The sequence below is a fragment of the Anser cygnoides genome, chromosome 3 (genome assembly GCF_040182565.1).
Source record: "Anser cygnoides isolate HZ-2024a breed goose chromosome 3, Taihu_goose_T2T_genome, whole genome shotgun sequence".
Taxonomy (NCBI): Eukaryota; Metazoa; Chordata; class Aves; order Anseriformes; family Anatidae; genus Anser; species Anser cygnoides.
Window position 1 is genome coordinate 45,087,058 of NC_089875.1, and position 25,786 is coordinate 45,112,843.

General features: G+C 45.1%; 1 long non-coding RNA gene across 1 annotated transcript; it reads right to left on the reverse strand.

Moving 5' to 3' along the window:
- Positions 1 to 25,471, reverse strand: LOC125179763 (uncharacterized). Its single transcript, XR_007157535.2, has 3 exons — positions 25,365 to 25,471; positions 22,276 to 22,344; positions 1 to 942 (listed from the first exon to the last, which is right to left on the reverse strand). It is a non-coding gene; the product is annotated as an uncharacterized lncRNA (long non-coding RNA).
- Positions 25,472 to 25,786: the final 315 nt, after the last annotated feature.

Genomic DNA, 25,786 nt, shown 5'->3' on the forward strand with positions numbered 1-25,786 from the left:
TTCCTTTTCTAAGTAATCTCAACAAAGTCTTCATAATTACAAAAACATGGTTTAACAGAAAAACAAACAAAAAAATCCTCAGTATCTTTCCTGTTAGATTGTTCTTGGCCCTGTTCCGAACAGTTGCTGGCAGAGTTCAACTTCACTGTTCGTTTCAGAGGCTCAAGTGAGGGTAGGGATGGACTCTGTCAGTTGCTCAACTTCGCTGTAGCCTACAATAATTAATATTCTCTGGCACAAGACAAATTAAAGGGATATTAGCAAGGGGATAAGGATGGCATCCAAAACACAACTGGTGCTTTGCTATTTAGCCAAAGAACCCTAAAAGAGGGGCTAAGCAGGATTCTAATTCTTGCTGGAGAAGAGAAGATGTAAAAGACCGGGAGTTGTAGTGTGGTATTATAAAGACTTTGCTCTTGCTGTAAAATTTATTTGGCTGACACCTCTGAAATTTAGGTATTTCTGCTGCTTAGCTTTCTTTGGCCACAGGGGTTTGGAGACCTCGGTTCTAGTCCAAGAAGTCACTGATGTGCTGACTTACCTACATGCCCACCCAGGGTGCAGCAGACAAGGTGGCTTAGTCCAGCAGAGTCACAGCTCCTCTGGACCAATGCCGCGTTTAACCAGGCCTTGTGCAAAAGGGCCGTAACCAGCTTGGCAGTCAGGTCTGGTGGGTCACCAAGCTGCTTACTGGGCTCTCATTGCTGTGCTCTTGTGCGTGAGACCCGGGGCGGAGCAGCTGAATGCCGCCTCTTCTCCACGGCCGCCTGGGCCACTGATGGAGCCGTACCTGGGAGGTGGGGATGCTGCAGAGTGCCTCGGGAGCGTGTCCCCTTCCAGAAGCCCGTCCTCAAACTGCGTATTTCTGTTTGCAGCTTGATTCTGCAGCCTTTGTGGAGAACGTCATGCACTGAGACTGCAGAAAGTTCGGAGGCCTAATGGCTGTGGGGAGAGGAGGAAAAATAAAAGAAGAGTGGGAAGCTTTTTCTTAGGTTTTATATGAGCAACCATTTTGGAGAAAGCTGCATTCCAGTGTCACTGCCTTGCGCTTGATCTGAACTTTTCTTGACATCTACCCTTGAATGCGGAATGGTTAACACAATCTCCATTAAGTCCCATGGCAAACAAACAGTTTGGTGCGGCTGGTATTTGTTTGCTAGTTGCAGACAAGTCGATCTCATTAGAACTGCATTTACAACTTCTGCCAAGCGTTTTGAAACTGGTTGACATGCTCAACAGCTGCCTGAGCCGGAGCAGCATTCCATTCCCCGCCTCCATCTTATTAGCGCAGGGGATGGCTTGATTAATGACAATTAGATGGGATTTTTAAAAAATGAAAGATAATTTGTCTTTGGAAGAGCTATGCAGTGTGTTTTCATTCTCTGATTTAAAATAAGCCACAAAGTCTGGGGTTTTATGTCCTTTTACAAAAGCCAAGAGAAGTGCTCACCCTGAGCTAACCCACAAAATCCGAAGTAAAAGTATTTTAAAGGGTGATGCAAAGCGTTTTCATCAAACTGCTCTTTAACAAAGTGCAACCAAATGAGAAGATTTCAATGGTGACACTTAGATTTTTCTCATACAGCTCCAGCATTGGGAGGCTCTGTGTGAGGTGGGGGAAAGGAAAGCCTTGCTGTCCACAGCCTGTTAACTACTGCAAGCTCAGTGATGCTGAACAGAGTTCACACAAGCTCACGTAAAGACTGGTCTGATGTGTGGCTCAGCCTGGACTACGCAATTTGTTAGACTGGTGTATAACAGTGTTCATCTTATGTTCCTTAAATCCCCAAAAACATCACCTGGGCAGATGTTGTCTCCTGGCCACCAGCCTGTTTCAGCACTCACTTGGTCACAGCTGAAGCATTTCCACAGGAAGGTGATGGCCTATTTCCCCCCCACACACACAATTCTCCAAGCCCTGAGCACAGAGCTATAGAGCTTACAGCCTCAGATAGACAGGCTGTTGATTCAGCACAGGCTGTTCCACCTAAACTATCACATGTGTACTATTTGGCTATGCAGCCTTTAAAGTCAGGGGCTGTGGTAACCTTCACCTCTGTTAAGACATGACTCACAGGGGCACTCTTCACCAGACTCAGTGAAGCACCACAAAGCCAAGATGCTCTTCCTTGAGCAGCTGGGAAGTCACAGCGACCAAAACAGCATCTACATACAGGCATTCTCATGCCTAATTTAACCCACCGAACTCCTGCACAAACATTTCTTAGAGGTTTCTGCCAGTTTAAACCCTCTGTTTGGTTTATGATTGGTGTTGGCAGGAAAGCTGCCCTCATTTTCTCTCTGTGCACAGACCTGGAGCTCTGCGCTCCTGTTCATGCTCCCAGTTAAATTTAGCTACGGTGCTGGAAGTCATCATCCAGTCTGAGATCCCAGGAGCAGCATTCACTCTGAACTGCAGTCTCAAAGCCACCTGTTTGCTGATTTTAATTGAATTGCTCCAGTTAGTCTCACTGCAGAGCACATCAGTTTGGAAATGGCCTGATTGATGGAAGCGTCACCTCAGAAGCTTCTGGATGAGTCCACAGAGAAGCACGTTCCCCTCAGCCTCTGCATCACAGCCCAACCCACATGCAGGCAATGGGAGCCAGCGTGGCTCTAGCTACAGTGTTGGGCTACAGGATCGCTGCCTTGTAAGCACTGATTGTATGGTTTAATGAGACAACCCAATTAGATGGCTTGACAGACCATCACAACAGTGACGCAGCTGAGCTCAAACCCCATTACAGAAGCAGGAGAATTTCAAAGAACTTCTTTAAAAGAAAAGTCACAGAATAGCTCGCACACAGCTCTGCAAACAACAACATCACCCAGAGGCTGTGCAGAGCAAGGAGAAGGGCTGCGAGCGTCACGACAGAAACAAGAGGAGTCAAAAGGAATTAATTCTGATGCTGATGTCCCTTGCTAACACTCAGCATGGACACAGCCTGGATTTCAGGTACCATCTATGGGATATAACTGCTTACACAAATCCCATGGTATTCATCTAATGCTGCCTACGGAGAGTTATAGCATAGCCTTTGCAAAACTATGCATGTACAAAATTGGTTATGCCAGGATGTATGTTTTATTGTCCCACAGCTACTCATGGATGCTCAGGGCTGCATTCACAGATCCACACCCTTAAGGCATTTCGTACGCAACAACCAGAGAAAGGTTTTTATCACTCCCCACCCCCAACTTCAGAGGATGAATAAGCCTAGATTTTGGAATTTCCTCTCTTCTTCATCCCTGAACTGGGAATTGTTCATAAATCACCTACTGCCCTTCCTGGCTGGCACTGAGGCTGGCCATCCCCACAGCCATCTACAGGTAATCTCTGAATGTTTAGCAAAAAAATCATGTGTTAGCAGATTGAACCCAACATCTTGAACTTCTCTGAGCCACAAGGCAACTATCATAGCGTTTGGGTGACACTCCCAGGACAAAACTCCCTTTTCAGAGCATGCATTGAGGAATTCACAGCAGTTACAGTCCTTGTCTGGTGACCAAAAGAGAGGCTAAGCACAAGGTCCAGCAGGCTCAGCAAACCTTGCTTGTCAAGCCAGAGGACATTTTACAAAGCTCTTCTTTCCAAATGAGCTCCTTTTGCTCCTTTTTACATGTGTCACGAGGATCCAAAACTAACGAAGAGGGGAATGTAAGTTGCTGGCCATTCATACCACAGCGGCTTTTCAATGTTATTTTTCCTGGATTAAAGAACCATACACGCATCCCACTTGAACTGCATGACATGCACATCAGAGAAGGAAATCTCAAGGCCTAGGCTGAAGCTGAGAGAGCTGAGGCTAAGAGGTAGAAGACCTTTCCAATGCTGCTGACAGGCATAGGCCGCTCATCGTGGTTCTGTGGAACAGCTGCTCTGCTCCTGCAGATGCCGTCCCAGTCTCTCTGTCCACCCTACTGCTAGGGGTTACTCCAAGAAGCTGTGCACAGACACCCCCCCCTCTGCCACCAGATTTTCCTGAGCTCTGTCCCGGTGAGCGGTGTGTGGGATGCCCTCACTGAGGCCTGGAGACACCACAATGTGGCTTCACTCCCAGTGCCAGCAGCCGTACTGCAGCTGGAGCTGTGACACAGGCCACCACAGCCTGCAGGCTGATTTCCCTCCCTGCCTGCTTTCCGTGTCAGGATAAATCCCTTTGTGCCAGGAGAAGCTTTGCTGCCAGCTCTGCCAGCCTCTCGGGGGGATACAGCAGACGGCCGCACGTCAGTGGGAGTGCTGCTGTAACAAGCCCAGACCGAGCTGCCCCTGCTCTTGCAGGCACAGAGCCTTCAGGAAGAGCACGGATGAACTCTGTAGCACCAGGAACATGTCTGTATTTGTTTCTGCAGGGGAAAATATCCTGTCAAGCAACAGGTCATTAACACGTAGCTAGCTAAGTTTTCAATAAATCCATGCGCAGCTACTGCAGTGTTAAATGACACCTCAGTGCCTCGTAGTGTCAGGGAAATCAAAGGCCGTCCCTCTCCGTGCCACAGCGCAGTCATCGTTCTGGAAGCTCTGACGTGCTGCGATATGGGATACACTTCAGGGACAGGCGATAAGGCTGGGCAGCACGGTACAGAGCAGAAGTGCGGCAGCTGGAGAGCTTGCTGTAGGTGCAGACATGTAGGGGCTGGTAGGGGGAGACAGGCACCTGGGGCTGCCCAAAAATGCACACCTCAGCTGTGCGGGATGGTGAAGTGAGGTGAGGAGGGTCATGCATAGCATGGACATTATTCTGGTCCCAAAGAAAGGGGATGCAGCTCTATGCTCAGGAGTGTCTGCTCTGAAAGTGCATTACAGACACTGGCAAAGAGCCGCTGCTACCCGGAGCTGGGTGGGCAGCATGCACGTCCACCATTTTCTGTGTAGCACAGGTTTACCCGAGGGAAACAGCTGAGTATGGCAAAACAAACACCTTGCTTTCCACAACCCACCCGCAGCTCTAGATCCAGAGGCAGCTCAGACCTGTGTAGGCATATGTCAGGGTGTGGGGGGGAGGCCAAAGTGCTCGAGAGCACTTTGTGGGCACGACATGAGCCCAGAGCCACACGCTGCAGGGGGCTGCCTGCAGAGCGCACGCTCCCAGCACCCTCCTGATGGCAGGCTGCTCGGGGCTGATCTGGGCATAACGAGTGCCACACGACGCAAGGCTTTGCTCCCCACACCCATCATTCAAGTGACTTAAATATGAACTTGAAATAATATGGGCACAGTACAGTGCCCCTGCAGCTTTTCCCTCACGCCCCTGCACAATGCCATGTCACAGCACCTCAAAACACAGCACCGCAGTGTGACGCTTGACAGAATTTGCCCCGAACTCGCCTGGATTCGTCACCATGGTGGTAGAAAGGGAGAGGCCGTCCCTCCTCGTCCCCCCTCACACAGAGGGTCGCCCGGCCTGTGTGCGGAGGAGAGGGGCCGCAGCCCCTGGCCCTTGCATCTGTAAGGGCCGGGGAGCAGCGGGCCGAGGTGCAGAAATCAATGGGCTGGCGGATCAGAGGGCCCGGCCGCGCGGAGCAGGAGCCGCTCCGCGCGCACACACGCACAGGGGCCGAACATCTGTCAGGCAAACAAAAAGCAACCCAAGCGGAACAAAAGAGAGGATTATTTTCACTCAAGTTCTTCTTCAGTCGCAGCAGGCAACGCTCAAGCCGTTCTCGCATTCAGACACTAAGGCCTTATGGGGTACGGGCTGTCCGGGAAATGCCAAACGCTGTTACCAGAAGACAAAAGAGGGGAGAGAAGAAGAAGAAGACGAAGAAAAAAAAAAAAAGTAGATATGGAAAATGCAGACTGTGCTGTTGGATTGGATTGAGCAGGGGGGCGGTGGAGGGGGCACCACTGAGGGGTTGAGGAGAGGGAGGGGAGAAGGACGGGGTGGCGACACACTCAAGAAGATGGTGGCAGTCCTTGGAAACACTGTTGAGCACATCTGCTGTGCCACCAAAGCACTGAATGCTGCTGCTCCACTCTGAACTCACCCAGAGGGGCAAAGGACATGGGATCAGCTCGGGAGCAGCGTCCATGCCTTTCCCTTGTGCTTGGCACTAGGTGCACTCACCTGTCAAATGCCAGCCCACAGCATCCCACAAAAAAGGTACACGTTTCAGTCTCAGGAGCGACTGGCCACGAAAGACACAGGGGCTTGACGGCATTTTCGGGAGTATCACACAGGTGCTTCAAACCAGCTTCATTTTACTAAAACCTATTTGGTGGGGGGGTAGGGATATAAACTGGAAAAGGGGCATGCTGAGCTGACCTCTTTCACTGCTGCTAGACAAGGAGAAAATTAAACTTCTCAAACGCTTCTGATTTCCAAAGGCAAAGTTGCAAAATGTCACACAAAAGATCTGCACGTATCCATTACTTGTACTGCCTCCCTTTCTTCTCTGCTCCTTTGGTCCTTATCCAGCTTCTGAAGGAGTCATTGTGCAGGGACAACCAGGAGCAGATTGCTCTGGTAGGAAGGAAGGGACACAACCTGCCCTGTTTCACTGCACAACATACTATACTGGTCCCTTACCATAAAAATTTTTATGAGGATGCTGTTTCTTGTATGAAACACTTTTTTCTCCTGTAAATGATCAACTTTTATTATTATTATTATTTATCAACGTATCATCTAAACGTCTTGTTTTTGGACCCTCCCCCCCAAAGCCCAGCTTTATAGTATTAGTTTTATGGCTTCGGATACTGCTTGCACAAAGTTCAAAGCTTGCAAAGAAAACCAAAAAGAGAAAAAAAAACTTGAATGTTTTAGCTTTAAGGAAAAATATTGACTATGGACAAATATTAGTAATATCCTAACCACAAGATAAGAAGGTATTGATTTGCTGTTGATGAGAACTGCTTGCAAAAGGTAAATAAGGGACTCCTGAAATTCCTGAGACATGACCAAGCAGTCAGACAGAAATTCCTCTTATTAAACACAGCAGTCTGGGCAGAGCAGCAGCATCCAGGGAAGGCTGCAGGTGAGGAACTACTGACCAAGAATGGCCAGAAGCAACCCTGGTAGGTCAAGAGCATGGTCGGGAAGCAGACTGCTCCAGGGCTTGGGTCTCTTCCTCAGGAGGAAGATGGGTTAGACTGCCTGTAGCCTTGCAGAAGATGACAACTCCCTAGACCAGAAAAAATGCAGGACTGGTGAAGCTTGGATAAAGAGATGTCCAAGGCCAGCTTATGAATTACTTTGTTTTAGAAGGAGAGTTTGATCTTTCTGGCCTCTTGTGAGCCCTTTCAGTGTTCAGAGAGACAGTCCAGGTGTGTGTGCATGATCTGTGCAGGACATGTGCAGGGGGCTGGGTATGCTCTCTGTGCACAGACCTGTGGCTTAGCATGCAAGCTGTCTCTTGTTGCTTGATATGTCTTCTTGAGCAACGCTGGGGAGCCTCCTGGGGCAAATGTACCTGGGTCTGCAATATCCATGGTTTTGGGGGTTTCTTTGATGCTCATGAGGTTGTTCCATGGACAGAGATGGCCCTGGAAGACAAAGGCCAGGGACAGGGATGTGTTCAGCAGAAGGCTCTGGGTGATCTGGGAATTAAGACTGGCAGAGATGTGCTGAGAGCAGATCTGACCTGTAAGCCTGATCTGTGGGTTTGATGGTCCCATTTTCTCTGGAGCCACAGAGCACCCAGATCTTTCCTGCAGTCTATCACACCCCTTCTCAAATGGCTTTTAACTGACAAAGGAGAAAGACAACGTCAATGTGCAATGTTAGTACGGCTCTGCAGACTACTCAACGTTGTCTCTCAGGCTGCAGCTTGAGAACTCCTGCTCCAAAGGCCCAAAAAAGAGACGGGACTAACCAGCGTCTCTCAGACAAACAGCTGTGACACGTGCCATCACAGTAAATTCATGGTGGCCGCAGTTTTGACAGACTAAGTCAAAACAGAACTGAACAATCAGAGCAAGTTTTTGTCTTGTGGCTGCAATGAATTCCCTGGTGGCTGCATGAGGCCACTGTTATTGTCTGTGGGAGTCACTGCCCTAAGAGATGAGTTCTTCAACAAGTGAACAAATAACTCAATTAGAAATGAAAGCAGTACATTCCTGAGAGGAGCTCAGCAGCCTCTTTCTCCCATTAGCAACAGTGGAAGTTCCCAGGCTCTGCACCTCGCAGCCCTCGATCCCAAACCATGGCTCCTTGCTCTCCCTTTAGCAGATGACATCTACCAGTGCAACCAATTGCTTCACAGTGACACACCAGTTTGCATCTTTCGGGTACCATTTGTTGGTATGTGGCAATGCACTTATTTTTTCTGGTCAAATTTCAGCCTAGAAAAATAATCCAATTACACACAACAAAATGGAAAGGGCAGGGGAGAGGAGACCAGATTTATGAGTTGATGAATGAGCTTTTTGTTGAAAAATAATTATTGAGTACTCACTTTGTGGGTGAGCTTGCTCTACCAAGGAGAGGGGAAAATCAGTAGTCCTAGGATCTAAAAACAGTCAAGAAATCAAACTCAGGCAATTAGAGGGTGACAGACAGGCCAATCTGAATCATGTGATGAGTACAGATATAAAAACTTTCCTCCAAGGTATGAAAGAGAGAGAAAAGTATTTTCGTTAAATGTATTCAGTGGGCATGGGAAGCAGGGACCTCCTGCAAGGAAGAAAATGTCCTTCGAGTGTATGTCATGGTAATCTCGTACTGAAAAGCAGACGGGGTGAAGGAATTGTGAACAGCTGGTAAGTGGCAGCTCTGTGCCAAAAGAATAAAGAGTAGAGGAGGGGGGAAAGCAATTAAAAAAAAAAAAAAAAGCTAAAATGGAAACTCCTAATTTCAACAGTAAAATAAAAACCCAAACAGAAAAACAAACCAGAAGTGTTGGGAGTGTATTGTCAAACACCAGCTTCCCATGGATCCTGAGCTACAGAAGCCATTGTCCTCTGTTGGGGATGGGAACCATAAAAAACAACAAGCTGGGCTGGGAACGTAACCGCTGTGCGCTCTCACTCACATTTCTCAACCCAAACCAACACAACTCTCTATTGAATACAGGGGCTGCTCCAGAAAGAATAAGTGTACCCCTCCTGCCTAGTGGGGGAAATGACCTGTGAGCACTCACCTTCCTTAAAAATAATCACAATGGTAAAACAAAATCCCGTATTCAGCTCATTATGGCTCTTGGGTGAGGAATAAGTGATGGCCCCGTAGCAGGGTGTGGGAGAAGGACCCACAGCCAAACCTGCCACGTGGCCAGCCCCGGCGGAGATGTTTGGGCAGGGAGAGCTGCGGGCGGCAGCGCCCTGCGCCCAGGCACGCGGCTGGCACCAGGCTCTGCGCCGGGGGCTTGAGTTTTCCCAAAGCTGTGCTGCTGCCAGCAGGAAGAGAGAGGTTTATCCTCAGCCTCGGGCGAGGCATGCTGACTTTGCCCTGCCTTACTCTGGCATGGGAAGAGTTCACCGGGGACCTGCCCACGGCTGGGGCGAGCGCGGCGCGTGCCGGAGGATGAGGCGCAGATCCGTGATTACTGATCCACCACGTGGGAGATCAGGTGAAAGCCTGTGTGCCAGGGCAGAGCAGGAGCTCCTGCACTGTTGCTTTTGGTCGCCCGGTGAAGATATTTCTCTTGCCACTGGTTGTATGGCAGCAGCTTTCAAACCCTGCTCAGGAGCCAGGCATGGTTTTTGTACTGGCTTGGGCAAATCTAGATCCCGTAAATGCAGTTCAACACCAACACATGGCCACAACCTCAACTCGGAAGTCCTTAAATCACAGACTACCCGATACCAGGAGGATGCACAAAAAGATCTGTCACTCTTTGCTAGCCCTATTCTTGCACACCGCTATTTACCACTGTTTTGAAATAGATGCATTAAAATTACAGGTAACCCAAGCTCCATGTTTAACTGCCATCTATTCTGATATTCAGAGTATTTAAACTTCTAAAAAGGATTCTGCTCATGGATGGGCTCATCGTTTTCAGGGCATGATTGACAGGGGTCTATTTCAAGAAACCTCCCCTTAAAAAAATAAAAGAGAAAACTACCTTAATGGTGAAGCGGGGAGTGACAGCAACAGACAAAAGGTCATTGCTTCTTTGTTCTTCACATCTGAAGAAAATACACAGGACTCCATTGTATGACTTTTCCATGCACGACATTGTCTCCCTTGACCCCATGCACATCTGCAGCCTGAAGTCCTCTGTTATCTCTGGATAACAGCTGTTCCATCACTGATTATTCGTCAGCTCCAGTTCAGTCTGCCTAAGGTGCTGTGAAAACTCCCCAGGTTGCTGTGACTGCTGATGTGATTTCAATATAAAGCATAAAACTGCTGCAACAATAGCATAAATAATGGATAACTCCTATTTGACAGTTTGTTGGGTTATCTCTACATGTAGGTTTATAATTCAAAAGTTACAGGATCTTTTAAAAATCTCATCGAATCCCCTAGGCTGAGTCCTCTTGGTTTTTATTTGTCTTTTGAACAGCAAAAATGCAAGGTGAAAGAACACATACAGTCAGCACTGGAGAAAGAAGCGAGCCCTTCAGATATATGATGTGCAGGAGCAGAATTTGCAGGACAATTAATTAGTGAGGATTTCCAGTTAAAAGAAAGTGACTGAAGAGATGGGATACGTGCAAAACCCAACCCCTTTGAATGCAAATGTGCCTTGATCTTTATTTGGGGCAGAGGAAGTTATCTCTCTTCTGTCTTCTCACACTTGCCATGGTGACCACAATTCAGTATGCACCTCCTCCCCAGGTAATTCATCTTCTGGGCTCTTCCACCCCCACACCCCCTGCCTCATCTTCCACCCCTACCACTCCCCAGTTACCAATGCCATTCCCACATGGGTGCTAAATCCCATCAGTCCCTCTGTCAGAAGGATAAGGATGGAAGAGGATTTCTTTGATCTCTAAGACTCTTTCATGGGTCGTTTGAGAGGTGAGAATGGAAGAAGGTGAAAATTTCCAGTTTATCAGCAAGGTGTTGATGGCCACCAGATTGCTGGGAACATAATAGAGGACAATCCTGAAAAAAAAGCTGCTTTGCAGCCCAGCACTAAGTTGTTAATGAGCTCCCGGTGTAAATTCACAGGGTGCAGGGGCTGTACCTAAGCAGGTGGCTCTGTAGTGACAAGCAGGCCCCAAGTTACCTACTTTGGAGTAAGCTGTACAGCTCCTGTCCCCGAAATCTCTGCATGCTTAGACTTAGAGTTAAGATTAGCATTATGGAGTCTACAACATGCTAGGCATATTTCCAGAAGCGTGAGCCCACCTCACAGACTGCGGAGGTGCAGGCTATTCTGGGGAGTTGGCCCCGAGTCCCGGTGCCCATGGCTCATTTGCCGTGTGGCCATCTGTATGGGAGGCTGCTCAGAAGTAGCTGCTCTTTGATCTCCCCGATCCCAAAGGTGCGAAGCATGCACAAATGGTGAAGGTAGCAGCAGTGTGCCTGTCACAGCAAAGAGCACTGCATCCCTGGCACAGGATGCGGGCACGCGAGTCCACTGAAATGATACAGAGGGACAGAGTTAAAGGTACATATTCAACCTTTGTCCTAAATTCCCCAATTTGATTGCAAAACTGACTCTTTTTTTTTCATGCCCACAACTCTTCTTTTATCTCTTTCAGCCCATCTACATCACATCCCTTGCAATTACATCACACTCCCTTTGTCCGGGAGCCAAGAATTTGTCGAGAACTTGCAAAATCCTCATCCCCGATTGTTTACCTGTTTTGTACAGCATTTCTGCCTTTCCTCAGAAAGCAGTTCTACTATAGCCTCCTTCTGTTAGACAAAATTATGCAAATTGCATAGATTAAATTGCTGTATAATGGTTGATCAGCTTTTCCTTATTGTTTGCCATTTGTTACACAGGATTTGCGTGCATTTAAGAGTTTTATGTGTTTAATAGTTATTTAAGAGGCTTAGCATAGCTAATACCTTCAAGCAGTTCTGTCCCTGCAGACTGCAGAGAAGTAAAGGCTACCTCTGTTGTCACTGGCTTTGACTCTGGGAGTTTGTAAAAATTGTTTAAAAAGCCCGAGAGGCAAAGGAGCTGGGGAGAAGCAGCGACGATTGCTGAAGGTTTTTCACGGTGCTGCTGTTTACCAAAACGTCCCCTGTCCCTCTGCTGATAAAAGGAGCTACGAAGCGGACGCAGCTCCACGGAAAGGGCCCCGCAGGATTCGTGCCATCCTGTTGCCGTTCATGTCCATGCAAAAGCTTGGATTCGCTTTCACGCGAGCCTAGGCTCATATTCCTGCTTGAGGCTGGTTGCAAGCGAACACAGAGGCATTTCCTCCGAGTTGCCAAATCCTGTTCTCATTAACGTGCTGCCAGAGCATTAATCATATCTCAAATCTTGCGTGCCCCTGAGCAGCCTTTCCCTCCCAGATGCCTCATCCCCATTCCTTGATAGGCAGACTTTCATCTCTCCCCCCCTCCTTACGCAGCCCTGATTTCCAAGAGCTGCAGCCCAAGCTGGGCAAGGAGGCCAGGAGCAAGGATTTTGCCGTGATGGAGCTGGCTGTTCTGCTTCCCAGCCGGCAGCCGAGCCGAGGCCGCTCCAGAGCGCTCAGCAAAGCGCACACAACTCGCGCAATACCTACAGCTTTTCTGTAAGCAATTAACTGAAGAAGTCAGGTTTGGTTTTCTTAAACAAATTAGCCTTTTAGTATTGAGTTATACACACCGTTGAGAAAACAGAGAGTAAAGTAAATACATTCTTGAAAAGCAATCCTTCTCCCATGCAGCCCCAGAGAGCAGTACTCACACATTTGCCCACTGCAAACAGATGGGCCATTTTCTTGTGTCTCTATTAGGTAATAGGCTCAAGCTGTGAACAAATAAAGCAGAAAACACCCAATATGCCAATGTGTTAATTTTGTCTTCCTGTAGGTGTCCCTGTCGGTTGCAAAAATGAGGCAAGCCCAACTTTTTCAGTTCTTTTCTTTTTTTTTTTTTTTTGCTAACAAAGAAAAAGACCAGTTGCAAGCTCGTTCCTGTGCAAAATAAACTCGACTATTTTTCACACTAACACGTATCTAAGAAGTAGTGATTCAGCCACATGTGAGAAACAAAACTAACACTGCTTGATAGGCTGTCTGTATATGTATTATTTTTTAGACAGCTGGATTCTCCTTTAAAACCTACATCTCTGTACACTATACTTACTAAATGTAGTTTTAATTACATGTCCAGAACCAGTTCCCTTAATGTGCATATGAATACACAGAGTATACATAGTTATTTCTCATTTGCATGGCCTTTTTTGCTTCTGGTACATCATGAACCTCACTGGGATACAGCTCAGGACAGAATCTGGCTGAGGCTGTGCAGACCTGATGAACTATCAGATGTGAATTAGTTGCCATCACTTTTATACACAAGACTGTTTCCATGCTTGCATGGGAGTTGTCAGATTTCCATGGGAACCAAAAATGAAAGGTTACCAACCCTACATAGGTCTAGCCATTCGCTAAAACTTTGTTGCAGGGAGAATAAAGATTCAAAATCATTTTTTCAAGGCACCCTGTCCAACTCTGCAGTTGGACTTATTTCTCCTAGGAAGTCTTTGCACTTGCAGGACTGAATTCTTGAACCCAGGGAGCTCAGCAAGTGCTGAGCATCACAGGGGTTTCTGCACTTCAGAACACACAACGAACAGTTCTTAACGCAGTCAGGCCTGTACATGAGAGATATAAAGGTGCTTCTTTAAAGTCTAACCTGATTAGAGTCACTCCTATGACTCTTAATTTACCACTATCGAACTACCTCTCCTATTGTTATAATCTTCCTTTCTTTCATGAAGGCTCTTTGGGAGCTTTTCACATACTTGTTAAATGCTCCTGGTCACAAAGCCTGCTCAAAGTTCCCTTGATCATGTCATTGCTATGGTGTAAAATTGAATTACTTTTACAATGCATGCTGTACCCTGGCAAAGTGAAGCCTTTCCCACAGTTAACAGAGCTAGAAGGCCTCAAAATAAATGAACAAAGGAGCACAAAAAGTGGATTTTCATTAAAAAGACAAAAATTTAGATTTTTTTTCTCACTTTTTCTTGAAATGTGGGGAAGGCAAGCTCAAAGGGCTCTCTAGTATGTGCCAGCCAGCCACACTATCTCAGTCTTTCAAGAGAGAAATGAATTGACTTGTTGGGGAAGGGTTAATAAAAGTGAAAGATAAAGTATTTGCAGTTTGCTTTTTTTGGGGGTGGTGGTGGTGGTGATGATGGTTATAGAAGAAACACCAAAGTCTTGTCTCCCACAAGGAATCAAGAACATGAACAGTTTCTCTGTTGCTGATAACGGCTGTGGGATGTTGTTGTGCCGCAGGTCACAAAGTTCTCATCTTATTTGGGTCCTTTTTATAGGATTGGATATCAAATTAATGAGGTTATCCAAAGTGCAAATAAGTATTAAAACCAGACAAGCCTACTCAGATCATGATCTGGGGCATGAAGTAGCTCCTGAAAAACACAGTCACTCAGGATTTCTTTTTACAAAGATGTTTCTAAGACCTTGTTATTCCCTATGGTCTTAATTATGTTCATACTCCTCCCACATACCTCATCCTGGAAAATAAGCCAGGCTACTCTTGCATTGTCTAAATAGAGGACATTGATCAGCCCTGCTTTTTCCAGGTTCTCATTATACATTTCTAACGCAGTACAATAACAAGCCTGCACTGGCACTCCGTTGCTTCATGTTGGAGACAGCAGAGTGCCCCTTGGAAGTCCAAACTTCTTGGGAGAGCTTGGTGGTGTGACACCTTCTACAAAGTACAAAACTCTAACATCTTTCTTGAGTACAGCATGGTCCCCCAGTGACTATCACCCTGCTGACCAACTATTTTACCTCACTAATTTTTCCCTCAGTTTCTCACACGATTTGTTCATTGCTATTATACTTCTCTGTGGAGCTCCCTCTCCTTGTCACATCTATGTTGGCTTCCTTCAGCTTCAGGCCTTCATGCACTTGACAGCACATTTGGCCCTCAAGCCTGTGGGCTGGGAGCAGAAGGAGCTCATAGCCAGGGGTGCAGTGGTCATCCCCAAGATCCCAGCTGGAGAGGGTCCAGATGCACCCATTCTTGTCTTTGGTAACTCAGAGCTGGTCTCAAGCGCCCCAAAAGTCCTATTTCAGTTCAAGGCAGTCCCAAGTGGTTTCACTCCTGTCTATTCTGTAAAGGGGTTGTGCTACCAGGTTTATATACTCTGCTATACATATTCTGGTGAGAGCTTGTTTCCCACCTAGCAGGTTGATTTCATTGTACTGCTCCTGTGAAAGCCATGGAAGGTGTTTGAGGGAGCTGCTTCCACGCTGGCAGCACAGCAGTGCCCTAGGACGTGGCAGAGCACATGTTGGGAGATGAAACCTCTCTGTTCTCTGGGATTCCCGGATAGCCATGCAGCACAAAGAACAATGGGAGCAGCACCCTTTTGACTTGCGTGGTTTTCATGTTTCTTTTGCTTCCCCGGGATTTTCTAAGGCAGGCTGTGCATACTAAAGTGTCGCCACTTGCACTTAAAGACTTCGCAGGTGATGGCGTGATGCTTGTTCACACCAGTATGAGAGGAACACCACAGCAGGAAGTCAGCTCTTTCAGACCTCTTTAGAAATGTGCGATAATCTTATAGTGCATCAACACTTTCTCCCTCACCTTTCTCTCAGCCTCTAATTTCTCTTCAACAAGACTATGTTAGTCTCTACGTTTCCATGCTGCTGCTGACATAGCTCTCCTTTCTCTAAATTTGCTCCATTTCACACTTCACTGCTCCATACCATTGCACTATTCAGTGTTTTGGGGAAAGGTTTACACGCCCGCTTGACACCTAGCCTGCTGTGTTGCACTCTTCATTTTTCCACATGCTTTGGAAAAGACACATCTGGTGACAGAAATGCATGCCCTTCTATATTCTCTTTCCTTTTTTTTCTTCTTTTATTCCCCCTCATGCTTTGCCTTCTCTATATTGGTCCATATTTAAATTTTGCTTTCATGCATAACATCTTTCTGTCATTACTGCCTCTGTTTACAGCCAGTCAGATTTTTTTTTATTTATTTATTTATTTATTTATTTTACACAAGCAGCTTTTATAACCAAACACCCCAATTCTGAAGAGTTTTCCAGGAAAGGAAAACCCTAGGTTCAAGACCTTCTATGAAATGAGTTAGTGGCAAACTCATATTCAAAATGTGAATGCACATCCCATAGGAGCACACTTACCAACAAAATGATGTTTGTTCTGTGTATGTATGTATTTGTTTCAATCACAAATCTAACAAACAACCTTTGAAAGATGGTTTTATCTTGATGTACAATAAAGTTGAAGGATCTGAGAAGAGTTTCCTGCCCAGCTCTATTTATATCACAGTAGTATCTGAGTGCCACTCAGAGCTTGATTAACTTGCTCATTCAGTCCTGCAAACAGGGCAGTACCATACCAAGTTGGGTTTAGAGTTCGGAAATAAAGACACAGAGGACAGGTTAAGCAATTTTCCCAAGGTCACACTCAAAATACCACTGTGCTCACCCACAAGATTCTCATGCCAGACTAATGCTTTATCCCCAAACCCGTAATTTTTAGTTAAGTATGTAGCAATATTTATGCTATCACCTGACACCACAGCACTGAGACTTACTGAACTTTTCATTAAAGCTGTGTACAAGCACTGAATTCTTACAGTGTCAATCTGAAGTAGTGGTCACTACTTTGTCTCTCCTGTAGGTTGTGACATTGAAGGACATATTAGAAAGCTGACATGACCAAAACTCTGCTGAGAATAAGCAAAGTCCAGTCATCGTCCTTATCCCACCACATGCACAGATTGGGTCCCCTGTGGAGGACACCAGGTTTCCAGACTCCTTTTCGTTCGGTTTAAACATTGGATGCTAATATCTTTGTGCAACTTATTAATCCTGGTGAAGTTCAGCATTTTTCTTTTTAGTGCAACTGAGGTGCATTAAAACCCACCAAGATTTACACATCACATACGGTCCTCTCTTAAGAAGCTCAGCTGTAAAAATAATTCTCATCACACTTTACAAAGTTGACTGTGGTGTTAAACTCAGCAGACATTTGGTGAAGTGCACTCCTGGACAGGACCAAATAGTTGTTAAGCACGCTAAGAAACTGTTCTCTCATTCAAATAGAGGCTACCAAAATGGTTTTTGAATAAGAACTCACTGGGTTTTCTTCACCCTTTCATCTTGTCAGGAAATCTCTGTGAACTTCCCTCCTCTCCATTTGCTTTCCTTCCCCTTTCTCTGCTGTCATTTACCAGCCGGGCTGTTTTCTTCAAAGTACCCTCTAAATGTCACAACCACCAAACAACCACAGCAAATAATGGAAATGCCCTAGTAACCCTTCCCAAAGCACTTATACACCAACACTGAATAATTTGACCTGCTCTCATTCTAGGGAGCATTTTTCACTGTAGTAGCAGAGGAAAGGGAACGGTTTTAAGATTTTGTTCCCTTTTCTCTTGGTTCTCTTTTGATGTAAGACAGCTCTACAAACACGAACTAGAAAAACCCTACAACCCAAACCATATGCCCCTGGGAATCAGTGTGCCAGCTAATACAGAATGAGGAACGTTCCCATTTCAAGTGCCATTGCACATGCTTCAGTGTGTCCCCCTTATTATAAGAAAATCACTTGGAAGTTCTCAGGGACCTCTGAACCAAATAAGCCATAACAATGAAAGGCTTGGGTAAAGCAATGGTGTCCACATATTTATCTTTAAACTTGGGGTTTCACCTGGGAAACACAGTTTGTAAGACAGGATTTCAGGCAGAATTCCAGCTCTTACTTTGGTTTTAAAAAAAACAGAAGTGTTTCTAAGAGTCGTGAGAACTGTTCTTTTCCTGTCTGATTCTTTCTAATATATCAAAGGACACTTGATCTAAAGGCCCACACTAATAGGCATTTTAAAGTGTTAAAGTATGTTAAGATACCCTACTTGACTAATCTTGGGATTTCTGTATCATTTTATTCAGTGTTGGTTAAAGTTCTCATCTCCCAAACAACTTATTTCTCTCTCTCTCTTTGATCACTGATAAATAAGAATTTCAGGTTATTTAGCATTCAAGATGTGCCTGAAGCAATATCCTCAAACCAGCTCCTACCAAGATCAGAAAACAAATATTTAAGTCAGCTCTTAAGCTTTGAAGATGATCTTATTGCAGACCTAACAAGACCTCTAGATCTAATCTAGACCAGAGCTTTGGTCTCTGCCCCTTTCTCTTTTACAGGGACAGAACAATACTGAATGTGGTCTTTCTCATAGTACCTTTCCCTCCTTCCCTTCAGGCTTTTCACTGTACTAAATTTGCCTTACCCTAAACAAGCAACATTGACTTTATCTACTCTCACTGGAGAGACACTTTAAACCTAACCCGAGTTACTCACTCTTGTCTCACACGTCAGGAGTGAGAAGAATCGTTCAATGAAGCTTTCAGAGGTGTGGATTTAGTGATATACTTAGCTGTTCACACATAAACTCCTTCTGAAGTGCTCCACATCTATGGAGAACAAAACAGTGGCACAGATGGTGTGACCAAACCAAAGGCTAGGAGCTTCCTTGGACATGACTGCAATATGCAAGTGAAGGAAATTCAGAAGAAAGAAACATGAAGGAACAGCTCCACAAATTAAGCTACCTATGCAATTAGGTAATGAGGAGAAAAAATTGTTTCTGGATCCCATCTGTGACTTTTGAGGACTGACATAACCCTCCCCTGCTGCCTGCAGCGCCTGTTTGACAGCCTCCCACCAGGCCTGCACTGGAGGCTCCTCTCAGACCAGCTACGGCAGCCAGGAGCTGGAAAATATTCCTCCCCTTCCCACCGTAGCTTTGCCAGGAAAAGCCTTTTCTTAGGTACAACTAAACCAGCAGAAGGATTCATTGCTAAGGATTCATCTGCTCAGAAAACAAGCAGGACCTATGCTGGACAGAGGACGTGAAGGCTGATGGTTGGAAGGCACGGTTCGGGGAATAACTCTGCCAACATCCCCTTTGAAGGACAGACAAAGCCCTGTTCTTCTCACTGTGCAGTCACTCAAACTAGCTGCCTCCCAGACACCATGTGGCAGCAAGTTCCCCTGATTAATTAAAAGCAGTGTAAGCAGGAGACGTTTGCACTCCCAGTCAGCCTCCTCTGTGTCTTACACAACTCCTAAGGAGACAAGTTGGCCTTGTGGTTGATGGTGATGGGCCAGTCTTGCTGGAAATTGGTTGCTGCAACACCCGTGCTACTTATATGCTGTAGCCCTTTGTCTCTCTGGTCTGTAGATTTGTGGCAAGGGCTTTCTGGGCATGTGTGGTGTCCACTATAGCATGGCTCCCCTATCAGCTGTGGTTTCTGAACTCTTACACAAACAGTTGCTAATGATAAGAGAACCTTTGTTCTCAGTGTACAAAAATAAGCAGTTAAAAGCTTTAAATGGTCAGCTTTGGCCTTCCCCAACACAACGGCAAAGCAGTCAGTGGAGTTTGAAAGAAGCAGGCCCAAGCCCTTGAGCAGTGCCCTCGCCCACCTACCCACCCTTTCTCAATTTTTATTGCAGCCTCTTTGGCTGCACAGAGCTCTTACCACAACTGTTAATACACTGAAGGTCATAATTTCCTAACCTGCCCTGTTGGCTTCTCCATGGGATTTACAAGCTTGATCCTTCTCCTTCTGTTGATCTGATTTCCATGTGTATGAGGTGAGGTGAGAGCATGGCCATTTCAAAGCCTCGGAAATGGACCTCCAGCACCCCAGCACCAGGATGCTGAAGGAGGGCAGAGGAATCAGCATGAGAATGTTATCCTAACACCTTGGCAAGAATGGGAGCCCTCGAACAAATGTTTATTCAGAGACAGAGGGATGGCCTAGCTGGGGAGCATTTTATTTTTCACTCCTAGGAGTGTGAAAGGAGGACGCATAAAGAAATTTACAACTCACAATTCCCCTCCTGAGACCTGAAAGATGCTACAAAGTTGTGGAAAAACAAGAGGGTTTTAAGATGAGTGTGGGAATTTGCTGCTCACAGTGAGCTTAAACCTGCAGCATGTTCTTCTGCCTGTATTCAGGCAAAATTCAGACAAAAAGTTGATGTTAGTAGAAGACATATCAGAAAAGAGCAATGGGATTTTATCCAGCCCATGGCTTTCAAAATCAAACAAAATCCTTCTTTTTTGTGGCTGGGAATACTCAGAGGCATGACATGGTACAGCCGCGGAGCTGTGCAAGGAGTGAGATATCTAACAGCAATCAGCAAATCTGGTCAAGTAACGCAAGTTACCATCTGCCTAGGAAAAGCTGTGAGTACTTATCTGGTGTTCTTGAAAGAGCACATGGCATATTAATTAGTGTCAGACAGTAATGAAAGGCTAGCCCAGTGATTACTGCTGAACCAAACTGGTGGCTGCTCCTGCTGCTGCTCAGTGCAGAAAAATGCAGAGAAGGTTCTTGTGCTCAGGTCCAGCCTGAGCTGGTCTCGGCTGTAACCTGGGGAGATGCCTTCAACTTCCAATAGCCCCTCTCCTCCTATCCGTCATGTTTTCCCCCAAAAACGCAACCAGGGAATGTGTCTTTTCACATTAATATATCACACCTTTCTCCTGGACAAGTACACATATAGGTTTTATATGTATGTGTATAAATATTTTGTCCTTCTTTAGGAGAGTTTTGCAAAAAGCAAGCCTCTCCTGCCCCCACAACATTTCTTAGGAGATCACTCCATTAGTAGGTTTGACTCTCATAAAACCACATCAAAATATAATTGGAACCAACTATACCTAGACAGGCTTATTGAGACCCAGAAAGACCACTAGATATTGCTGACCTGAACACCTGTGTCTCCTAGACCATGGAATTTCAACCCATTCCTCTGCACCGAGCAGGGCTTTCACTTTGGAAAGATGATAAATTGCTATGTCCTGGTGGAGATTAAAAGCATGTAAACAGACAGCATGGCCTTGACCTATTTCTCATACATTTCTCACAGGTGAATTCACCCAGTTTCTAAAGTTTACCTACCTGTCAATGATAAGCAGTTTACATTAGTTTCCTGTTTTAACCACCAGCCTCTGGCTACTCTGTGTTACAGGGTCATACTTCTCCACTCCAACTCTGAAAGAGGTTGTCTTTCCTCCATCTTGAGAAGAAGTGAAGGGAATGATGAGGCTAACTTGGATAACACTCACCTCAGGTAAACAAGTCACCAAAAATTAGGCTTCTAGCTTATCTTAGCGCTGCAGGCTCCCTTTACAGTTAGAGACAAAACAGGCACCTGTGGAAGACAGTTTTCCCACCTATTTTAGGATAGGCTGAACTGCCATCTGAAAGTGCTTGTTGTCTCTCTGCTGGCAAGAGAAGGAAAATGGAATATTAGTTTGGATCTGCAACAGCGTGAGTTCCAGGCAGCAAATGCTGGGTGAGAAGGCAGCTACCCTTACACTCAGTAGGTTAGATGCCTCCAACTAGCTGAAGGAATCTGTGACAAGTACCTTTGTCGTGGAGGAATGTTCGCCTTTTTAATATTGCAACCCTTCTAAAACTACTCAGAGAAAACCAGCAGAAGAGATGAGACCATATTAGAGGCTATCTGCTTGGACACTCTTCAGCTATGCGAGGGCAAAACAAGAGCAATCAGAAGCAGCTGCAATGATTTTGGTCAAAGGACTAATGCTTCCAGCCTGAGCTAAGATCCTGCATACATGCTGGTCACTCTGGCTAGTGCTACGCTCACCAACATCTTGGAAGATCAGATGATAAGCTTGCACATCCACAAGGAATTTTCCGCAACAGCCACAGGCAAAAACTTAATTCACTGATCCAACCTCAAACTGCCTAGGAAGGCATTGCAATTCTCATGTTACTGAACACAGAGCACAGTTGGCTACTGCTTTTGGTGGCAGTGAAATTGCATTGAAAAATCAGATCACAGACTTAAAGTACTCAAATAATTATTACTGGAAGCCCTGATGACCCTTTGAGTTCCATGCCTGACTAGAAAGTATCATGTACAAACAACTGATAGGAAAACTGAACCTCAGAAGTTCATCTTCCCTACCAATATTATAAAGTGGCATTCCTGATTTCTTTATAAATTATCAAGCTAAGACTGTATCTGAAGATATAGTCAGACAACCTGAACTGGTAGTCTGATCTGGTACAGCAAATCCCACTTGGTTTTGATTTCAGCCTCTTTATTTCCACCACCAATAGTTAATATTTGACATGCAGGGCACTGGGATAATTATCACTGCATCTGTTTTCTCTATTACAGAATGCATTTTTAGCCATATAATCACTTACAATTGGATGGAGGATTCTCAGAGTGTGTTTACCAAAGAAGTGTACTGAGAGGCATCTGTTTCATTTAGTCTGGAAGGAAAAAAAATAAAAAGTCAAAATTGAATACTTACCCAGGGGCAATGCTAAAATTACAGTACATACTGAAGTCCAGGCTACTACTCTATTAAATCCATTTTTAATGTCTCCCTGTTAAATCTACTAACCTCTCATGCACCAGACATGCACAGATCTCATGAGCATTGCTGCCAATGCTAGGAAGCAACTGATGCTAACCAAGAATAAAACGCAGCAAAATTTAATTCCCAGACTAAAACCAGCTTGTATTTTGCAGTGTTATAATAAGCAAACTCTAATTAAGTGTACTAAGCAAAGCTCTGGCTTGCAGAAGCTCTGCACAGACTGCAAAAACTCTGAAGGGCAGGAGATGCTTTATTTGACAGTTTCTGCTAAAGAAAATAAAAATAAATACTTATACGGAACATTCACATAACCCCTTGCTCATTTCAGAGTCTGTGGTTTGCAGATCACTGCAGAAGAACTGAAATTACAAGACTTGGCTAAGTGATTTCCCACATATCTGTCTCAAAGTCTTGTTGTTCTTTGAAGATGGAGGAAGTTTCAAGTATTAAAACCATACATAAAATCCTTATGAGGCACTGTGACAAGGTACTCCGTGCTTGCGAGGAGATGGAGAACTGAAGATTTATAATTTCTTCCATCTTTTCTTGTGCTACTAGTAAAACATTCTTGTATACGGAGATAGCTTCCTCTCTCCTTTCATCCCCCTCCCAGTTCCCTGCACAGAGCTAGCAGAGTATGACCTTGGGCTGCAGAGCAGGGACATCCACAGCTTGAGAGATGACACTTCGCAGGTTATGGGCATTCAGCTGTGCTCCACACTACACCATTTAGCCTTCTTGTAGAGCATGGCCAAGTGGTGTGGCCCAAACAGCCACCACTTTGGGGAAGATCTGGGCAGACGGGACCAGAGGTGGCTGCAGCCTGACTCTTCCAGGGAGCTGCACAGCTCTGCAGGGACACAGGGACATACACCATGCCATCCAGCTCGCAGGTGGGGATAGGTAAAAATTTATTGTCTTCATTCCCTGGCAAACCCCTGCCTGTTGGCAATACTCTCTATTTCAGTGGGCTTCTCTAGCAGCAAACACCGAGGTGTTACAGAGTTTGGGACAGGGTTATACCAAGGGTGAAGCCCTAGCCTCAGGGGCTTGTGTCTAGTGCCGTGCCACTGTAGCCTTTGACAAGAGGACTTGCAACGAAGTGAGATGGACTCTCACACCGCTTTTTGTGCTGATGGTCACTTGACTGGAAAAGACCACAAGAAACCTGATTTAATTCAACCTGGTTTGAACAGACGGTGGGACTAAACAACCTCCAGAGGTCTCTACCAGTGTGAATTATTCAATGCTGCAGTGATTTCATCCCCTTTTTGTTCCTCAGTTTTCCTTAGTTTAAGAAAAAGTCACCTCAGGTTGAATGTGACTGTGTTCTTTGTATAAAGGCAACCTTGCAAGCATCCCCAGGAGCAAAGAAACAGCACCCCAGGCCCAAACCCCAAAGGACCAGGTGTACTAAGTTAAAAACACCTCTTCCACTGGGGACACTCAGCTCATATATACATGTATATGTCTTGTTGAATTTCTTTGGCACTGATAGCTGCACTGTAGAAACAACTGTCCAAAGAGGTTTCTGACTTCAAACATTTAATTGTCCAATCCAGAAGTTGTTTAACATGGGTTTTACATTTGCATGAAACCCCAAGATGTATGGTGACTTCCAGTAGGATCTGGAGCTATCTATCTACCCAGAGCTACCAGTGTTAACTGGTGTTAATAAAACACCGTGTAATATTTCAAGCGCAGCTCCATGCTCATTTAATGCTGTTTAGAAAAGCAAACAGCGTGAGGTGAGAATTAAATAAAAGCACATGTTTCGACGTCGCAGAAATGACCATCAAAGATCGACTTCTCGTTACTCAGTCAGCTGGCTGCTGTCAGCGTGAAGAACGAAGCAATTCCATTTTTTAATGCCATGTAAATTATACTGCTGTGTTGTGATACATCAATTAAGTTCTTTGAATAAATTAATCAGAAAATTCTGTAAGGATGCTTCTTTGCTTTCTGAAGGGAAAAATAATAAACCCAAACACAAACCCAGGCTTTGTGTTTATCTGGTGGTTTGTTTTCCTCTGGAGTTAATTCATGGGTTGAAGTCTCCATGCATATATATTCACACATGTAAATAAGGAATGAAAAGCTTCACTTTCTGTGTGAAAGGCCTCAAAACACTTCTCATAATTTAACTTAATAGATGTTAGCAACATGCCAACTAAATAAAGTGCCTTACACACATTTAGATGAAGCATCAGTTTTGCAGCTGACTAGTGCTCCATTATTTCTACTAATTACATATTTATCTGCCTTAAGGAGTGGTTTTACTATTGATTCAACTAGAAACAGCTTGCACAAAGCCAAAAATAAAGCAGCATTATGAAGTCAGACTTTTACATGCAAATACAGGATCCAGTTAGCAATGGCATAAAGCAGCAGAGTCATGTAAACTTCACTAAGAGCCGTACCACCTCCTCGCACAAGCAAAATTGTTTCAGCTCAGGTTTTAACATGAAACCAGACAAGCTGGTTAAAATCAGATGAACTTATGAATAATACGGTACGTGTGAACATCTTCTGGTTAGTGTAAACACATCAGCGCCACACAAAAGACCAAGAGTCAGCTTCACAAGTGCTGAATATCATCAAAGCTCTCATCATCGCATTAAGAGCTTGGCTCATTTGTATTGTCAGGGAGTAATGCTGTATTTTGAACAGAGCCTAATTTATCAGAAAGTAACAGATTCTTCTCTCTGTTTTTGAGCACAGAATGAGCTGAGGTCAAATCTTGGTTATGCCCAAGCTCTGCAGTAGCATGACCTGAGTTAAAATATGGTAAGAGTCAACACCTTTCCTCCCTCATAGTTCCTCAATAAAGCTTAGATCCTGCTGATTTTTAATGCTTATGGCTTCTCAGGAGTGGCTCTGGCTAACTGAGAAAATGAGTGCAATGTTTACCTGATGCACAGAACTCTCAGATGCTGGTTTTGCTCAGCCTTTTCCAGGTCACATTTGCTTCCATTACATTAACTACTGAAAGGTACATACTATCCCTTCTCTCCCCTAAAAAAAAAAAAAAAAAAAAAAAAGGGAAAAAGAAAACATCATCAAATGCTACGGATCCAAATCCCACCCTGTACAGACCGAAACGCCGATGCTGAAAATCTACAGAGTTGCACTGATTCATGCAAACAAGTAGCCTAGAACTGTTCCCTGTAATAGGCTCTGAAACTCAGAACTCAAAAGGGGAAATCACAGCCAGGTCAGGCATCAAAAGTTTCCCTCTTGCTGGTGATGAACCAGTGGTTTTATTTTATTCTATTAATCTACGTGTTTAGGGATTTTGACATCTAGCAAATAAAAGGTATGTATGTGAATAC